The sequence below is a fragment of the Oryx dammah genome, unplaced genomic scaffold (assembly GCF_014754425.2).
Source record: "Oryx dammah isolate SB20612 unplaced genomic scaffold, SCBI_Odam_1.1 HiC_scaffold_26, whole genome shotgun sequence".
Classification (NCBI taxonomy): Eukaryota; Metazoa; Chordata; class Mammalia; order Artiodactyla; family Bovidae; genus Oryx; species Oryx dammah.
The window spans coordinates 4,630,238-4,647,344 of record NW_024070210.1 but is presented as its reverse complement, the minus strand read 5'-3'; positions in this window follow the sequence as shown (position 1 = coordinate 4,647,344).

Here is a 17,107-nt window from a genome sequence, read left to right as displayed (position 1 = left end):
AGGACCTAATTGTGTAAGTCTCACTGATCACATTAGAAATTTGGGACTTCTGAATTGACTACCTATAACCACTCAGGTTATGGTCTACTACATAAGCATGCTTTTACTATTTCAGGAAATTCTTGCCCAGGGAGAAGGAGCTGCAAGTAACTTTATTATTTGTTTCAGAACTGTCCTAAAAATCTATTTATTTGAACAGCTTTCATCTGTCCAGGTAGATGGCACTTTCTCAAACCATTTGACCATAGAGCTGTTTATACTTAAAACTCACCTTAAACTTTTGTCTCCTGTATCTTTCAGTCATAGACTATACCATCATGAACTTTGGTTGATGCCAATAGGATCCCTGCCCTGGATTATTCAACTAAACCGCCCCTCCAAGTTTATATACATTCTGTCTTTGACCTTCCACTTTGGAGATGCCACTAAAATTGTCAAAATCATGACCTCTCTCACTGCAGTAAGCAAGAAACTTGGCTTGCCTTATTAAGAAATTAATTAAATGTTTTTTCTTTCCTAGAAATTGGCAATCAGCAGATCTTAATTACTTTTAAAGTTGTTTAGTTTTACATTTGCATGGTTTCATGAAACTTGAATCATTAAGAGTGCAAATTTGAGAGCAAGAGGTTAATAAACCAAAAAAAGAGAGACAGAAACATTAGGACAAAGCTTATTGAAAGCATATGAGTAAAGGCCAATAAACTGAACTACCATGGTGGGGATGCACATCATTGACTCAATGGACAGGAGTTTGAGCAAACTCCGGCAGTTGGTGATGGACACAGAGGCCTGGCGTGCTGAGATTCATGGGGTTGCAAAGAGTTGGACACGACTGAGCAACTGAACTGAACTGAGCTGAATGCAACTGCAAAGACATGATCAGATTAGAGTGATATGTCTGATAGAAGGTCAGTGGGACTTTGCAAGAGATAAGACTTAAAAGTAAGGAATAAGTAGGGACTTTCCTGGTGATCCAGTGGTTAAGAATGTGGTTTCCAATGCAGGAGACAGGAGTTCCATCCCTGGGCGGGGATCTAAGATTTCACAAGGCCCCAGGCAACTAAGCCTGTGTGCCAGGAGGAGGGAAGCCCTCGGGTCCCAACAAACACCCAGCACAGCCAAAATCAGATACGTAAATGAATGGAAGGAATAAGTAGTATTACAGGACTGCCTTCCAATGCAGGGGTTTTAGGTTCCATTCCTGGTTGGGGAGCTAAGATCTCATATGTCTCCAACACAAAAAGAACCAAAACAGAAACAATATTGTAACAAATTCAGTAAGACTTTAAAAGTGGTCCACATTTTAAAAAATGAAAAAGAAAGAAAGAAAAATGTCAATAGCATCACAGTTGAGAAAACTTGATCCAGAGGCACAAATAGATAACAAAAATGATTTGTTAAAACACTGATTGAATTAATGACTTCCATACCTAAAGGTACATCCAAAGTGATTTATTATAACCAACAGAAAAGCAGTGTCAAAAGCAAGAATATTTCCAAGGACACCAGAGCAGGCCGTCTGCTCTGTCTGAACCTCTCCTGCTCTGCTTCACTCTGGGCCCGGCCCTCAGTGCTCCCGTCACATGGGTGACCTGTTTCTCTGAAAACACAGGCTGAAACCCAGCCCACCTTCCCAAAACCATACACAAGACCACGCGATTCAAGGAACTGCCCACGCTCCTCATGCTCTGTACTCAGCAGTGTCCGACTCTTTGTGACCCCATGGACTGTAGTCCGCCAGGCTCCTCTGTCTGTGGAATTTTCTAGGCAAGAATTCTGGAGCAGGTTTCCGTTTCCTCCTCCAGGGGGTCTTCCTGACCCAGGGATGGAACACAAGTCTTGCATCTCCTGCATTTGCTGGCAGATTCTTTACCGTTGGCACCACCTGGGAAACCCCTCACAGAGCCCACGTGTGCCCAGAGATGAAGTAGAGTTCTCCTAGTGCTTTATTTAAGCTTCCAGTTCAAATCCAAATTCAAGATATAACCATTAGTACTTCAAGCTAATCTATGAAGTTTTCAATTTCTTATGTAAAGCACAATTATAACTTAATTCTTTGCCCCTTCATCTTCTGAAAGTGAAAGTTACTCAATCATGTCTAACTCTTTGAACCCCATGGACTATTCCTTTCAGTTCAGTCACTCAGCCACGTTCCACTCTGTGCGACCCCATGAATCGCAGCACACCAGGCCTCCCTGTCCATCACCAACTCACGGAGTTTACTCAGACTCACGTCCATTGAGTCAGTGATGCCATCCAACCATCTCATCCTCTGTCGTCCCTTTCTCCTCCTGCCTCCAATCCGTCGAAGCATCAGAGTCTTTTGCAATGAGTCAACTCTTCGTATGAGGTGGCCAAAGTATTGGAGTTTCAGCATTAGCATCAGTCCTACCAATGGACACCCAGGACTGATCTCCTTTAAAATGGACTGGTTGGATATCCTTGCAGTCCAAGGGACTCTCAAGAATCTTCTCCAACACTACAGTTCAAAAGCATCGATTCTTCGGTGCTCAGCTTTCTTCACAGTCCAACTCTCACATCCATACATGACTACTTGAAAAACCATAGCCTTGATGGGATGGACCTTTGTTGGCAAAGTAATGTCTCTGCTTTTGAATATACTATCTAGTTTGGTCATAAATTTCGTTTTAAGGCATAAGCGTCTTTTAATTTCATGGCTGCAATCACCATCTGCAGTGATTTTGAATCCCCAAAAAACAAAGTCTGCCAGTGTTTCCACTGTTTCCCCATCTATTTCCCATGAAGTGATGGGACCAGATGCCATGATCTTCGTTTTCAGGATGTTGAGCTTTAAGCCAACTTTTTCGCTCTCCTCTTTCACTTTCATCAAGAGGCTTTTGAGTTCCTCTTCACTTTCTGCCATAAGGGTGGTGTCATCTGCATATCTGAGGTTATTGATATTTCTCCCGGCAATCTTGATTCCAGCTTGTGCTTCTTCCAGCCCAGCATTTCTCATGATGTACTCTGCATAGAAGTTAAATAAGCAGGGTGACAATATACAGCCTTGACGTACTCCTTTTCCTATTTGGAACCAGTTTGTTGTTCCACGTCCAGTTCTAACTTTTGCTTCCTGACTTGCATACAGATTTCTCAAGAGGCAGGTCAGGTGGTCTGGTATTCCCATCTCTTTCAGAATTTTCCACAGCGTCTTGTGATCCACGCAGTCAAAGGCATTGGCATAGTCAATAAAGCAGAAATAGACGTTTTTCTGGAACTCTCTTGCTTTTGCAATGATCCAGCAGATGTTGGCAATTTGATTTCTGGTTCCTCTGCTTTTTCTAAACCCAGGTTGAACATCTGGTTCACGTATTGCTGAAGCCTGGCTGGAGAATTTTGAGCATTACTTCACTAGCATGTAAGATGAGTGCAATTGTGTGGTAGTTTGCGCATTCTTTGGCATTGCCTTTCTTTGAGATTAGGATGAAAACTGAACTTTTCCAGTCCTGGGGCCACTGCTGAGTTTTCCAAATTTGCTGGCGTATTGAGTGCAGCACTTTCACAGCATCATCTTTCAGGATTTGAAATAGCTCTACTGGAATTCCATTACCTCCACTAGCTTTGTTCGTAGTGATGCTTTCTAAGGCCCACTTGACTTCACATTCCAGGATGTCTGGCTCTAGATGAGTGATCACACCATCCTGATTATCCAGGTCATGAAGATCTTTTTTGTATAGTTCTTCTGTGTATTCTTGCCACCTCTTCTTAATATCTTCTGCTTCTGTTAGGTCCATACCATTTCTGTTCTTTATTGAGCCCATCTTTGCATGAAATGTTCCCTTTGTATCTCTAATTTTCTTGAAGAGATCTCTAGTCTTTCCCATTCTGTTGTTTTCCTCTATTTCTTTGCATTGATCACTGAGGAAGGCTTTCTTATCTCTCCTTGTTATTCTTTGGAATTCTGCATTCAGATGCTTATATCTTTCCTTTTCTCCTTTGCTTTTTGCTTCTCTTCTTTTCACAGCTATTTGTAAGGCCTCCCCAGACAGCCATTTTGCTTTTTTGCATTTCTTTTTCTTGGGGATGGTCTTGATCCCTGTCTCCTCTACAATGTCACGAACCTTATTCCATAGTTCATCAGGCACTCTATCTATCAGATGTAGACCCTTAAATCTATTTCTTACTTCCACTGTATAATCATAAGGGATTTGATTTAGGTCATACCTGAATGGTCTAGTGGTTTTCCCTACTTTCTTCAATTTAAGTCTGAATTTGGCAATAAGGAGTTCATGATCTGAGCCACAGTCAGCTCCCAGTCTTGTTTCTGCTGACTGTATAGAGCTTCTCCATCTTTGGCTGCAAAGAATATAATCAATCTGATTTTGATGTTGACCATCTGGTGATTTCCATGTGTAGCGTCTTCTCTTGTGTTGTTGGAAGAGGGTGTTTGCTATGACTAGTGCGTTCTTTTGCCAAAACTCTATTACCCTATGCCCTGCTTATTCTCCAGGTCAGAATACTGAAGTGGGTAGTCTTGCCCTTCTCACAGGATCTTCCCAACCCATGGATACAACCCAGGTCTCCTGCATGGCAGGCAGAGTCTTTACCAACTGAACTATCACGGAAGCCCTAACAAGGAGTTTACTTCTGCACACAGATTCGATATGCAACAAATTGAAGTGGAATTCAAAGACTCTTCCTCAGAGTGATAACTGAGTAAAGCTGTATTATTCATTGCATGTCTGCATAAGTTATATTAATACTAAATTTGATTTTTAAAAAACAAGTAAGAGCATCACTTTACCACAGATATTAAAAAAATTTTGATGTTTTAATTAATTAATTAGAGAACCAAGTAGATGTCATAACTGTTTCAAAGAAGTCTCTCTCTCTCTCTCTCTATATATATATATATATATATATATATATATATACACATATATATACATTTGCATGGAGAAAATGCTGTTGAAATTAGTGTAAAAGTAGATGAACACTGACTTTTCCCAGGGAGAGGAGGAAGGAAAGGCAACCAGCTTCCACTGGACAGGAAACATTTGCAAGTCTATAGTCAAGGATTGCATTGCATTGCTCTCTGTCATCCACAACTTTCAGAGATGTAAAATAGCTCCCAAAAATCTAGTCCAATTACCCTTAAGCATTTACTCTAGACAATACACTGCTGTCCCTTGAAATACATCTTCCCTTGCAGTTATAATAGTTCACTCCGATTACAGTCTAAACCATTTAGATAAAAAAGGCAATGTTTCGGAGAGAATAAAAATTAAGTCTATTCTAATCTACAGTGTGTTTTCATCTAACTTTCCCTTTTAATTACCATGCAATCTTGTCCAGTAGAATGACTTTAAAATCCGTAAAATGCCACTTCAAGATTTGATTTTTGCGTAATAGATTATGCAATCTTGTGGTATTTAAAAAATATCACTATCACAGGATGTGATTTCTTTTTATTTGGCAAATTATGTTGCGGTACATGAAAAGTAGATTGCTCTTCATTTCTTCAGGAAGTGTATTTCTCAGAAAAAAAAATGTATTGAATATGAAAAAATTATTAGAATATATATATACATGTTTGTACTAGTATGACTGTCAATGCTTACTTATACTTTCCACTATATAAACAATGGTTTTAAAATAAGGAAAAATATTAGTGAACTAAACTTCAGAACTATTTATGATGAAAGCTGTTTTTTTTGAAGTTTCTTAAGAGATCCTAAAGTTCTTCATTAGGCTCATATTTCCCTTCTAAATGTTCCCAATTATTCTTTGGCCTGACAGTTTCATCTATAGCCAACATTAATTTCTAACTTCTCAGACTGTGTCAGACAAAGCTCAGATCCTACTGTTTACTTCAATGGTAATTTCCTCCAGATTTTGTGTTCTAAGCCAGAGACCACACAAAAACTTTACTTAAGATTTTTTTCAAAGCTTCAGGTTCTTGCAAATTTCAGTTTTAAAAATTCCTTCCCAAGGTTGGTATTATATCTTCCCATACAGTAATCCTTCTTTTACCTTTTTACATTATGCTTTTGTTCTTGAGGATAAACCAAAAGCACTGGAAAGATTACATTTAGACTTTTAAAATGTCTCTCCTTTATTTCAGGAAGTGCCAAAACCTTTCAGGTGATTATACTAGTTTGTGATCAAAGATCCTAGTATAAGTTAGTTTTAAAATAAAGGCAATAATAAGGATTAAAAGAGACCATGACTGCAGCCAAATTACCTAAAGTTCACCAATTACAGAAAGATTTCACAAAGATAATGATAAATGGTCATGATAATAATAAAAGTTAAATTTATTAGACACTTCTTATATACCAGAAACTTCTCTAAGTGTTTCATATACATTGTCTTATTAAATCTTCATTCAACAAGAAATATTTTAAAAATACTAACCTCTGCTTCTTTTTACCCATTACTTATTCAGTTATGTAATTGTGAGGGCAACCCATACTTTCCTTCTTCCAGGGAGAAAAGTAGCAACAGACATACAAGACAGAAAATGTAATGCTTTATCACCGTGTTTCAGACACTTAAATTCTTGGTACAGATTTTGCATCAATGAAAGGACCTTTAGAGAAATGTTTTTTTCTCCTTAAAATCAAAATCCAGAGACTAAAATGACTGAAGGCATAAAATTTATGCCATAAACAGTAGACATCAAAGAATGCCTAATGAGTAACAGCCAGTCTTCCTACATACTCAGAGAGAGAGAGAGATGAAGTCTATCACACATTAATGAGATGATCTTATTCGGGCCATTGCAATAGGGAATTTTATACAAGAGGATTGTCCTTAAAAAGTGAGCTTCCCTTGTGGCTCAGGAGGTAAAGTCTCTGCCTACAATGTGAGAGACCCAGGTTTGATCCCACTCCAGTATTCCTGCCTAGAAAATTCCTTTTAAAAAAGGAGGCTTGGAGTTTTTTAAAGGCACGTAAATAAGGGAGTCATGGAGAAAGCTAGAGGTGATTTCTACCTGGGAAAGGAGAGAATATGGGCTCCCCAGATGGTGCAAATACACCTGCCAAACAGGTGATGTGAAAGACACAGGCTCAGTCCCTGGATTGGGATGATGCCCTAGAGTAGGAAACAGCAAACCACTCCAGCACGCCTGCCTAGAAAAGTCCATGGGCGGAAGAGACGGGGGGTGGGGGCTACAGCCCAGGGGTTGCAGAGTGGGCTATGACTGAACACACACACACTCACTAGAGAGAGAGAATATAGTGGTCCTCTGCTATTACTCTTTATTCTGAAAGAGGGAATGATGGAGGGATTGTCTAAAGTTAATGCTTCCCCACAGTACAGTTAAACATTATAATCATGAGAAAAACAGCTCACGGGCTGGGATTGAGATGTAGAGTCAGAGATACATGCAAAAGAATGAAAGGCTGGGTGGGCTTTGCAAAGGCACCTCTCACCTTGATCTCACACACAACCTCAGGATCCATTAGCTTGGAGTCCAAATTTGAAATCCGGGTGGGATAGGAGAGGGATGTTATGAGGATCTGTGTGGGAGAGATGTAGATCGTTGCTGAGTGTGGTCCAGGAGAGCAACAGGTTACCCTTTACCCTCTTGCTTCCCCTCTCCCCTTTCCACTCACCGACCTCCAATCCCTGCAGGGCTCATCATCAGAATGAATGGACAAGAGACACAGAGTGTCTGACGAGAAAGACCAGACATGAAGTCAGTAGCATTATCACTTCCAAAGAGGTGTATGGGGGCATGCAATTTCCTAGCAAACACTAGCTAGGAATCTGCTCTCAGGTCAGTAATCCACACGGAACAGACATTTCTCCAAAAATGACATACAGATGGCTAACAAACACATGAAAAGATGTTCAACAGTGCTCATTATTAGGGAAATGCAAATCAAAACCACAATGAGATATAACTTCACACTGGTCAGAAAGGCCATCATCAAAAAGTCTGCCAACAATGCTGGAGAGGGTGTGGAGGAAAGGGAATGCTCTTGCACCGTTGGTGGGAATGTAAACCGACACAGTCACTATGGAAGACTGTATGGAGATTTCCTAAAAATCTAGGAAAACCACCATATGACCCAGCAATCCCACTCCCAGGCATACACCCTGAGGAAACCAAAAGTGAAAGAGACACGTTTCCCATTGTTCACTGCAGCACTGTTTACAATAGCTAGAACATGGAAGCAACCTAGCTGTCCATTGACAGATGAATGGATAAAGAAGCTGTGGTACATACACACAATGGAATATTACTCAGTCATAAAAAGGAACACATTTGAGTCAGTTCTGATGAGGTGGATGAACCTAGAACCTGTTATACAGAGCTAAGTGAGTCAGAAAGACAAACATGGCATTCTAATGCATACATACAGAAGCTAAAGAAACAGTACTGACGAGTTCACTTACAGGGCAACAGTGGAGAAACAGATGTAGAGACTAGACTTACAGACATGGGGAGAGGGGAGGAGAAGGTGGGACGTATGGAAAGAGTAACATGGAAACTTACATTATCATATGTAATGGTAATTACATATGGAATTTGCTCTCTGGCTCAGGAAACTCCAACAGGGGCTTTGTATTAATCTAGAGGGGTAGGATGGGGTGGGAGATGGGAGGGAGGTTCAAAAGGGAGGGAGTATATGTGTGCCCATGGCTGATTCATGTTGAGGTTTGACAGAAAACAACAAAATTCTATAAAGCAATGATTCCTTCAATAAAAAAATAAATTAATAAAAAAATAATAATTCACATGGGGCATTTTGTATCTCCCTTGTTGAGCTTTATACGGTTCTTTCAGGCTACTAGCTTTCCCTGGGCTCTTTGTCGAACTTCTCAAGGAATATAGGAATGGTATTCATATTTGTATGTCAGTATATCATTTTAATATTCAGTATATATTTGAACACAAAACTCAAAAGATTTGTGACAATGTTCATGATTCACCTATGGTTTCTCAGCCTCCAAATTATTGCAACTTTGATCAGGATAACTCTTTGTCCTTTCATTCATTGTTAAGATATTTCAAAATATCTTTGAACTTTACTGATAGATTACAGCAGTACTTCTCCCTTTCTTCTGAAGTGTAGGTTGTGACAATCAAAAATAACTTCTCCAGCCACTGCAAAATGTCCCCTGGAAAATAAAGTCCCTCTCAATTGGGTGAAAGCCATTGGTTTAAGCTATGGATTGCTCTTGGAAGCGACTAGCGTAGAAGTAGGCATGTGATACTGTTCTGGCCAAAAAAAGCAAGTTTTTTGGGGGATTGCTTTTCATTTTAGTTTGCTCAGGCTGTCCTAAAATTTACCATAGTCTGGGTGGCTTAAACAATAGAAAAAAAAATTTTTTTTTAATCCGTTTGGTTCCTGGTGAGAACTGTCCCCAGCTTTCCTATAGCTACATTCACATTGTGTCTGCAGATGATGGAGACTGAATGATGAGGGAGTTAGACAGAGAGAAGGAGTCTCTTTTTATTCCTCATCTTACAATACTATGGTCCTATCAGATTAGGGCTCCAAGCTTATTAACCATAATTCATTCCTAAAGATCCTGTCTTCAGAGGGAGTCACATTGGAGATTATGGCTACAACGTATGAATTTGAGTGGAGAGCAATTCAGTCATAGCACCTTCTGAGAAGGGGTTGTTTTTGTTTTTCCCCTACTCTTACAAAGGACCATGAACAATGTGTCCTGTTCTTTACTTCTACCTTTTAAAATGGTCACTTGAGGAGTAGATGCATTGATCTACCTATTATGCCATCTTTAGGAAAATGCTAATCTACTGTTGACTGGACAGTAGGAACAATTTTTTAATTTCCCCACTTCAATGGATTTGTTTCAACCCATTACCTCTTATATCCTCCTCAAGCTTCAGTTATAATCTGTTCTGGCTCTCTGATCAATAATTAAGTCCATAAACTCCCAGTGTACATGATTGGACAAAAATTAAATCATCACAGCAGAGTCTGGGCATCCCTCAAATACTTGTTTTAGGATTATCTCCAGGAAACTCAATTTATGTCCCCATAGCCCACATTTGGACATAGGAAGAACTCATCAGTATTTCTTTATCTAGTAGTAAGGAGAGGAGGAGATTTTCACTGAGAAGGAATGAAAAGGCAAACCTGTGTACTGCACAGGCTCAAAAAGATAAACTTTTTCCAGACTTGACATGCCTTACTGTGTCATAAAAGAGAGAGAACAAAAGAGAATTTGAAGGAAGCAGTGGTGGCAATTTAGAAGCTCCAGATTTTCTATACAGAAAGAGCGTAGGGGAAAAGGTTTGCTAAGATGGATGTCAACAAAAAGTACAGAATTCATCCTGAAACTGTACTGCTCAGCCTCATGACTGAGGGATGCACAGGGAAGGATCAACCTAGGCAACCCTACCCAAAGACCCAGAAGTCAAGCTGGAGAGAAAGTCCAACCCTAGCACAGCAACTTAAGGAGAGTTTTACCGACCTAACAATTTAGCAAGGAAGTCTCACTGCCTAGGATTCAAGACCTACAGGCACCCTTGTCTTATCACCACAAAAGATGATCCAGAATGGCCACAGGATCAAAAAGCCTCTGTAAATCTTAATATATTTGTGTCAAGTTGGTCCAGATTTGTGAACTACTAAGCGTGGAGATGCTTTTGAACTGTGGTGTTGGAGAAGACTCTTGAGAGTCCCTTGGACTGCAAGGAGATCCAACCAGTCCATTCTGAAGGAGATCAGCCCTGGGATTTCTTTGGAAGGAATGATGCTGAAGCTGAAACTCCAGTACTTTGGCCACCTCATGTGAAGAGTTGACTCATTGGAAAAGACTCTGATGCTGGGAGGGATTGGGAGCAGGAGGAGAAGGGGATGACAGAGGATGAGATGGCTGGATGGCATCACGGACTCGATGGACGTGAGTCTGAGTGAACTCCAGGAGTTGGTGATGGACAGGGAGGCCTGGCATGCTTGGACATGGCTGAGTGACTGAACTGAACTGACTTGAAGCGTGGAAAATTTCTTATGTCAAAAGATTACAAAATCTAAAGGAAAGAATAATTTTATTTTTGTGTCCTCCTTACTAAGTAGAGGAAACAAACAACTAAACCTTTCTGAAGGAAAAAAGAAGAAATTATACAAGTGTATGAGTCAGTCTCAGTTGAATTATGGACAAGAGCAAAACACTCAAGGTAACAGAGTAACTAGCATGTGGACATTTGGAAGAATGAGGATTTAAGTTCCACCAAGGACCGTACTTGTCTTGGCCATCACTGTATCCCATGTGGTATGAGCAGTGCCTGGCTGATATATAGCTGTCACTTCACAGACAGTTGTTAAAGGAGTTAAAGTGACTTTTTTCCTTTAACTTATGGTTGCTAAATGTGAGATGTTTTTATTTATTTTTAACTTTTCTTAAATAAGTTTTCAAACTTTCTTTCATGATTTATTTAGCTTGACCTGCCCGTAGGTTTCTGTTTTGTCTTTTTTCTTTAACTCATTCTCCTTATTTGCCAATCAAAAAAGTTATCTGAAAATCTTCTGTAATGAAAACTCCATGCATTCAGAAGCAATGAAGGCAAAGCCCTTAGAGGACCTGGATTCTAGATCAAAGGCCAATTAAAAAAAAAAAAAAAAAAGCCTGTTCCAAAACTGAACCTTAAGGTAAAGCATATAACTCTCTGCCTGCTTTAGTTGGTGAAGTGGGCAGATGATCAATATGAGGGACTGTTGAGAGCAGGACATTCATTCCAGTGCTGATCAATACCAGACCTGCCTCAGGGGAGAGAGAGCCCACTGAAGCTATTCCATCCGTTCCCAAAAGCACTGCAAAAGGAAAGGAGGAGGGGAGTATTTTTTTTCACACAACATAAAGCTGATTTATGAAAAGGTAAGTATATCTATATAAATTGATAAAAAGAGACAATATTTTCCCCTAAGTATCTTGACTGATAAAACTCATCACATTTTGTCTAGAGGTTTTCTAGCAAGTTTCATACACAAAAGACAAAATAGAAAATATTGTCTTTAATTTAATTTATAAAAGTTAAAAAAATGTTATTTAGACGGTTTAAAGCTCTGAAAAACGATCACATATAATAATACCATATGCCTGTTCAACCCTTTACAGTATTTGCTACATATTACCATGATTTGATTCTTGAGAACTTTTCCAGGAAAATTTGTTGAGCATGATCAGACAAGAACTGTTATTCCTATTTGACAGATAAGGGAAATGAAACTCATAGAAATTAAGTGACTTAAAAGAGATTGCAGAGCTAAAATTTTAGAATTAAGACAAAAAAAGCAATGTTTTCTGACAATATTAGATACGAGGAAAAGTTTCAACTCAGTGATGTCAATTTCAACCAAATAAGAAAACTGGAAAAACAAAGCAAGTGAAAGGAAAAGGAGGAGGGAAGTATTTTTTTTTTTTCACACAACATAAAGCTGATTTATGAAAAGGTAAGTATATCTATATAAATTGATAAAAAGAGACAATATTTTCCCCTAAGTATCTTGACTGATAAAACTCACCACATTTTTTCTAGAGGTTTTCTAGCAAGTTTCATACACAAAAGACAAAATAGAAAATATTGTTTTTATTCAAAGCATGTTTAAGAAAAAAAATAGTAAAGATAAAGCAGAAATCAATGAAATGGGATACAGTAAATAAGAATAAATGTAACAAAAACTGAATCCTTGAAGAGATCACTAGAACTAATAAGCTTCTAGTCAAAATCATCAGGAAAACAGGAGAGAAGACGTAAACAGAAGACATCACTACAGACTCTACAGATAATAAAAGAATAGTGTGTCGTCCTTGCAAACAACATCACATCAATATATTTTACAAGGTAGATTAAATGGGAAAATCCCTCTTAACACAGAAATTACTAAAGCTTACTCAAAAACTAAATAGCCTAAATCCACTACGTATGAAATGATATTTGTAGTCTAAAACTTTCCTACAAAGAAAATCCTAGGTGCAGATAGTTCCACTGTGAATTCTATCAAACATGTAGTTGATAAATAATACAAATTCTATGTAAACTTGCTCCAAAAAAAAAAAAAAAATGAAGAGGGAGGAATATTTCTGAGTTCATTCTATAATACTGTTATTACCAGCAACATTCATGAATATAGATTAAAAAATATTGGATATAAAATTCTAACATGACTAAGTGGAGCTTATCCAAGAAATGCAAGATTTTATTTACTTTTATGGAATCAATTAATACAACTCACCATATTAACAACTAAAAAGGAAAAAAAATGATAACTTCAGTAGACACAATAAACACATTTGACAAAAGTCAAAATTCACTCATCAAAAAATCTGTCAGTAAAGAGAAACAGAAGAAATCCTCAATCTGACAGAAAGCATCTACTAAAATCTGCAGCAAGTATTATACTTGCTGGTGAAAGATGGAATACTTTTCCCCTATTATCAGAAACAAAAATAGTGTGTCCACTCTCACTACTTCTACTCAACATTGGACTATAACTTCTTGACAGTGAAGTCAGGCAAAATATAGACCTAAAAATATCCAGATTTAAAAGGAAGAGATTAAAGCCATTTATCTCAGATAATGTGATTATCTATTAGGTAATCTGATGGAATGCACAAAAAAAGCTATTAGAACTAATAATCGAGTTTAATAAGGTGGCATGGTGTGAAGAAATAGATTGAGGCACAATAAGTCTATTCCAGCAGAATACTTGGCCAAGTTTTAACTCCTGCTATTCAGTTTCCCTTACTTTTGTTATGCCCAGGAAGTCACAAGCAAGTGAAAACATCCTGTTTCATCTTTTACCTTTGAGTTGCTCCGAGGTGGAGCTGAGCTAGAACAAGGCAATCTTTTGTCTTCTTGTTTCAGTTCTAATATTATAACCTACTATCTTTTTCATGGCATATTTAGGGCCACATTTTTCACTTTGTGTGTTTGTGTGTTTTGATGGAGACTTGGCTGTTTAAAATGGCTCTAGGTAATAGTGATGAATTTTACTGTAGTGTCGCTAAGCACAAGAAAGCTGTGATGTTCCCCCTGGGGAGAAAGTACGTGTCTGAGAGAAGCTTCACTATGATATGAGCTATTGCACTGTTGGCCATGAGTTCAATATTAAGGAATCAATAATGTATTTCCAATAACATGCCTTTTATCAGTGAAAAGTGAAAGTGAAGTCGCTCAGTCGTGTCCGACTCTTTTCGACCCTGTGGACTGTAACCCACCAGGCTCCTCCATCCATGGGATTCTCCAGGCAAGAATACTGGAGTGGGTTGCCATTTCCTTCTCCAGGGGACTTCCTGACCCAGGGATCAAACCCAGGCCTCCCGCCTTGCAGGCAGATGCTTTAACCTCTGAGCCACCTGGGCAGAAATACACAAAAAACAAATTTATGTACTGACTGGTTGGTAAAAATGTTGTGACTACATGCTTTTAGTAATCAAGCCTTTCCCCGCCTACCCCGCCCCAGAGTAATTGTGTGTGTGTGTGTGCTCACTTGCTAAGTCATGTCTGACTCTTTTGCGAACCTGTGGACTGTAGCCCGCCAGCCTCCTCTGTCCATGGAATTATCTGAGCAAGAACACTGATGTGGGTTGCCATTTCCTCCTCTAGGGGATCTTCCAGATCCAGGGATTGAACTCATAGCTGTTTGGCAGGCAGATTCTTTACCACTGAGCCACTTAGGAAGCCTAGAGCAACAGTGCAGCACTCGCTAATTCAGTATTTGTGACGACTTTATAGAACACAGCTACCAAGCATGATTGCCAGTGTCTGATAAACGATTTGTATCTAGCTTACTGAAAATTAAGAAACTCAAAACTCAACAGTAAACAAAAAGCCGTTGAAATGACCAAATTATTTGAGCAGATATATGGACAAAAAAGATACATGGATAGCAAAGAAGCATATGTAAACATTGTCAACATTGTTAGTCATTAGGGAAACGGAAATAGACCTGCAATGCAATATTAAAGCATACCTATTAGGAGGGCTAAAATTCTGGAGAGACTGGACTCAGACACTAGTGGTGGGAATGTAAAACAGTACAAGTTGGAAAATAGTTTAACATTTCTAAAAGTTAAGCATACGCCCATCATATAATCCAGGTTTTCCACTCTGAGATATTTTTCCAAATGCAAAGAAAACATATGTACTACCAAGGACTTGCATGTGAATGGTTTTCTTTGTATTAACCCCCAAATAGAAATAATCTAAAAGTCCATCAACATATGAATAAACAAACAAACTGTGGAATATCCCCAAATGGAATATCATTCAGTAATAAAAATGAGTGAACTTCTAATACACAGTAGAGCATTAATGAAACTCACAGTAAAAATGCAGAGAGAAAATAAATCAGCTTAATAAAAGAGAGAACAGGGCTACCCAGGTGGCTCAGAGGCAAATCTGCCTGACCGAGAAGGAGACATGGGTTCCATCCCTGGTCCAGGAAGACCCCACATGCTGCAGAGAAACCAAGTCCTTGAGCCACAACTATCGAGTCTGCACTCAAAAGTTGAGGAGCTGAAACTACTGAGCCACAGGCAGCAAGTACTGGATCCCTTGCGTCTAGAGCCGACACTGCAATAAGAGAAGCCCCTACAATGACAAGCCTGAGCACTGCGGCAGAGAGCAGTCCCCGCTCACGGTAACTAAAGAAAGCCCAGGTGCAGAACGGAGACCCAGAGCAGCCCCGAATGTAAACAAATAAAATTGCTAAAAATAGTGCACACTGTGTGGTCCTATTTATATAAAACTCTAAAAAACACAACTTAATCTATTGTTGTAGAGAAAGTATCAATAGTTACTCAAGAACTGGAAAGAAGGATAAGGAAAAGAAAGAAGGGATAGGGATAGGAAAGGTTACAAAGCGGCGGTGGGAGACCTTCAGAGTGGTGGGTAAGGTTAGTACCTTGATTATAGTGGTGGTGTGAGCAGCATATGCTTCTGTCAAAAGTTATCAAAAGTTATGTGTAAATTTTAAATATTTAGTTATATTAATTATAACTTAATAAAAGTGTTTATTTTTTAAAAGCTAATAACCCTAAATTGATAATTTTTAATCCCTAGTTTAATGCTTTCCTACTACATCATAGAAAGATATAAATATAAAAGATATATATATATATATATATATATGATGTATAGCTATGGGCATCTTGTGTTGCAGGCACATTCTTTACAGTTTGAGCCGCTAGGGAAGCCCCTGGTTTGGGAAGATCCCCTGAAGAAGGGAATGGCAAGGCACTTCAGTATTCTTGCCTGGAGAATTCCACAGACAGAGGAGCCTGGTGGGCTACAGTCCATGGGGTCGCAGAGAATCAGACGCGACTGAGTGACTAACACTTTCACTTTCTTTTTTTCATATACATATATTTGCTAAATAACCACACGTTATAACTTTTATTCATCACATTAAAACATATTAGCTACTGGTAACAGATGATTTATGCATCATTTGTCTGGAAGCAGAGGTAATGTTGTGTAGTGAAAATAACATTTATAGAGCAACTATTATAAGCCAGTGACAATGTTGAGTTTGTTGAGAAATGTTACTTAATTTCATCCTTACAAAATCCTTTAAGATGTAGAAGACTTTCTCATGTCATAACTGATAAAATTAAGCTGGAGAAGTTAAATAGCTTTCTCAGTGTCACATTTTCAGAGGCTGACCTGAAGTTCAACCTCTAGTTTTCATGACTCCAGCGTTTCATGATATATATTATTTTGTATTATATTTATTATATATGTTAAGATATTGTAAATGTCATGTTGTGTGCTCATACCTCTGAAATGATAGCTCTCAGAAACTTTCAAGGTAAACTGTCCTGTGTCCTGATTCTGTGTGTATCTCATTCAGCCTTCCTATAACAATTCATGTAGCTTCCCAGGTGGCACTAGTGGTAAAGAACCCACCTTCGAAAGCAGGAGACATAAGCGAATCAGGCCTCATCCTTGAGTAGGGAATATCCTCTGGAGAAGGAAATGGCAACTCACTCCATTGCTTGGAAAATCCCGTGGACAGAGGAGATTGGTTGGCTACAGTCCATTGCGTCACAAAGAGTTGGACATGACTGAACGGACTTACCACACACATATAACAATTAGTATTACCCCATCCTATAACAGCATAATAAGAAGAGGTGGCAAGAATACATGGAGGAA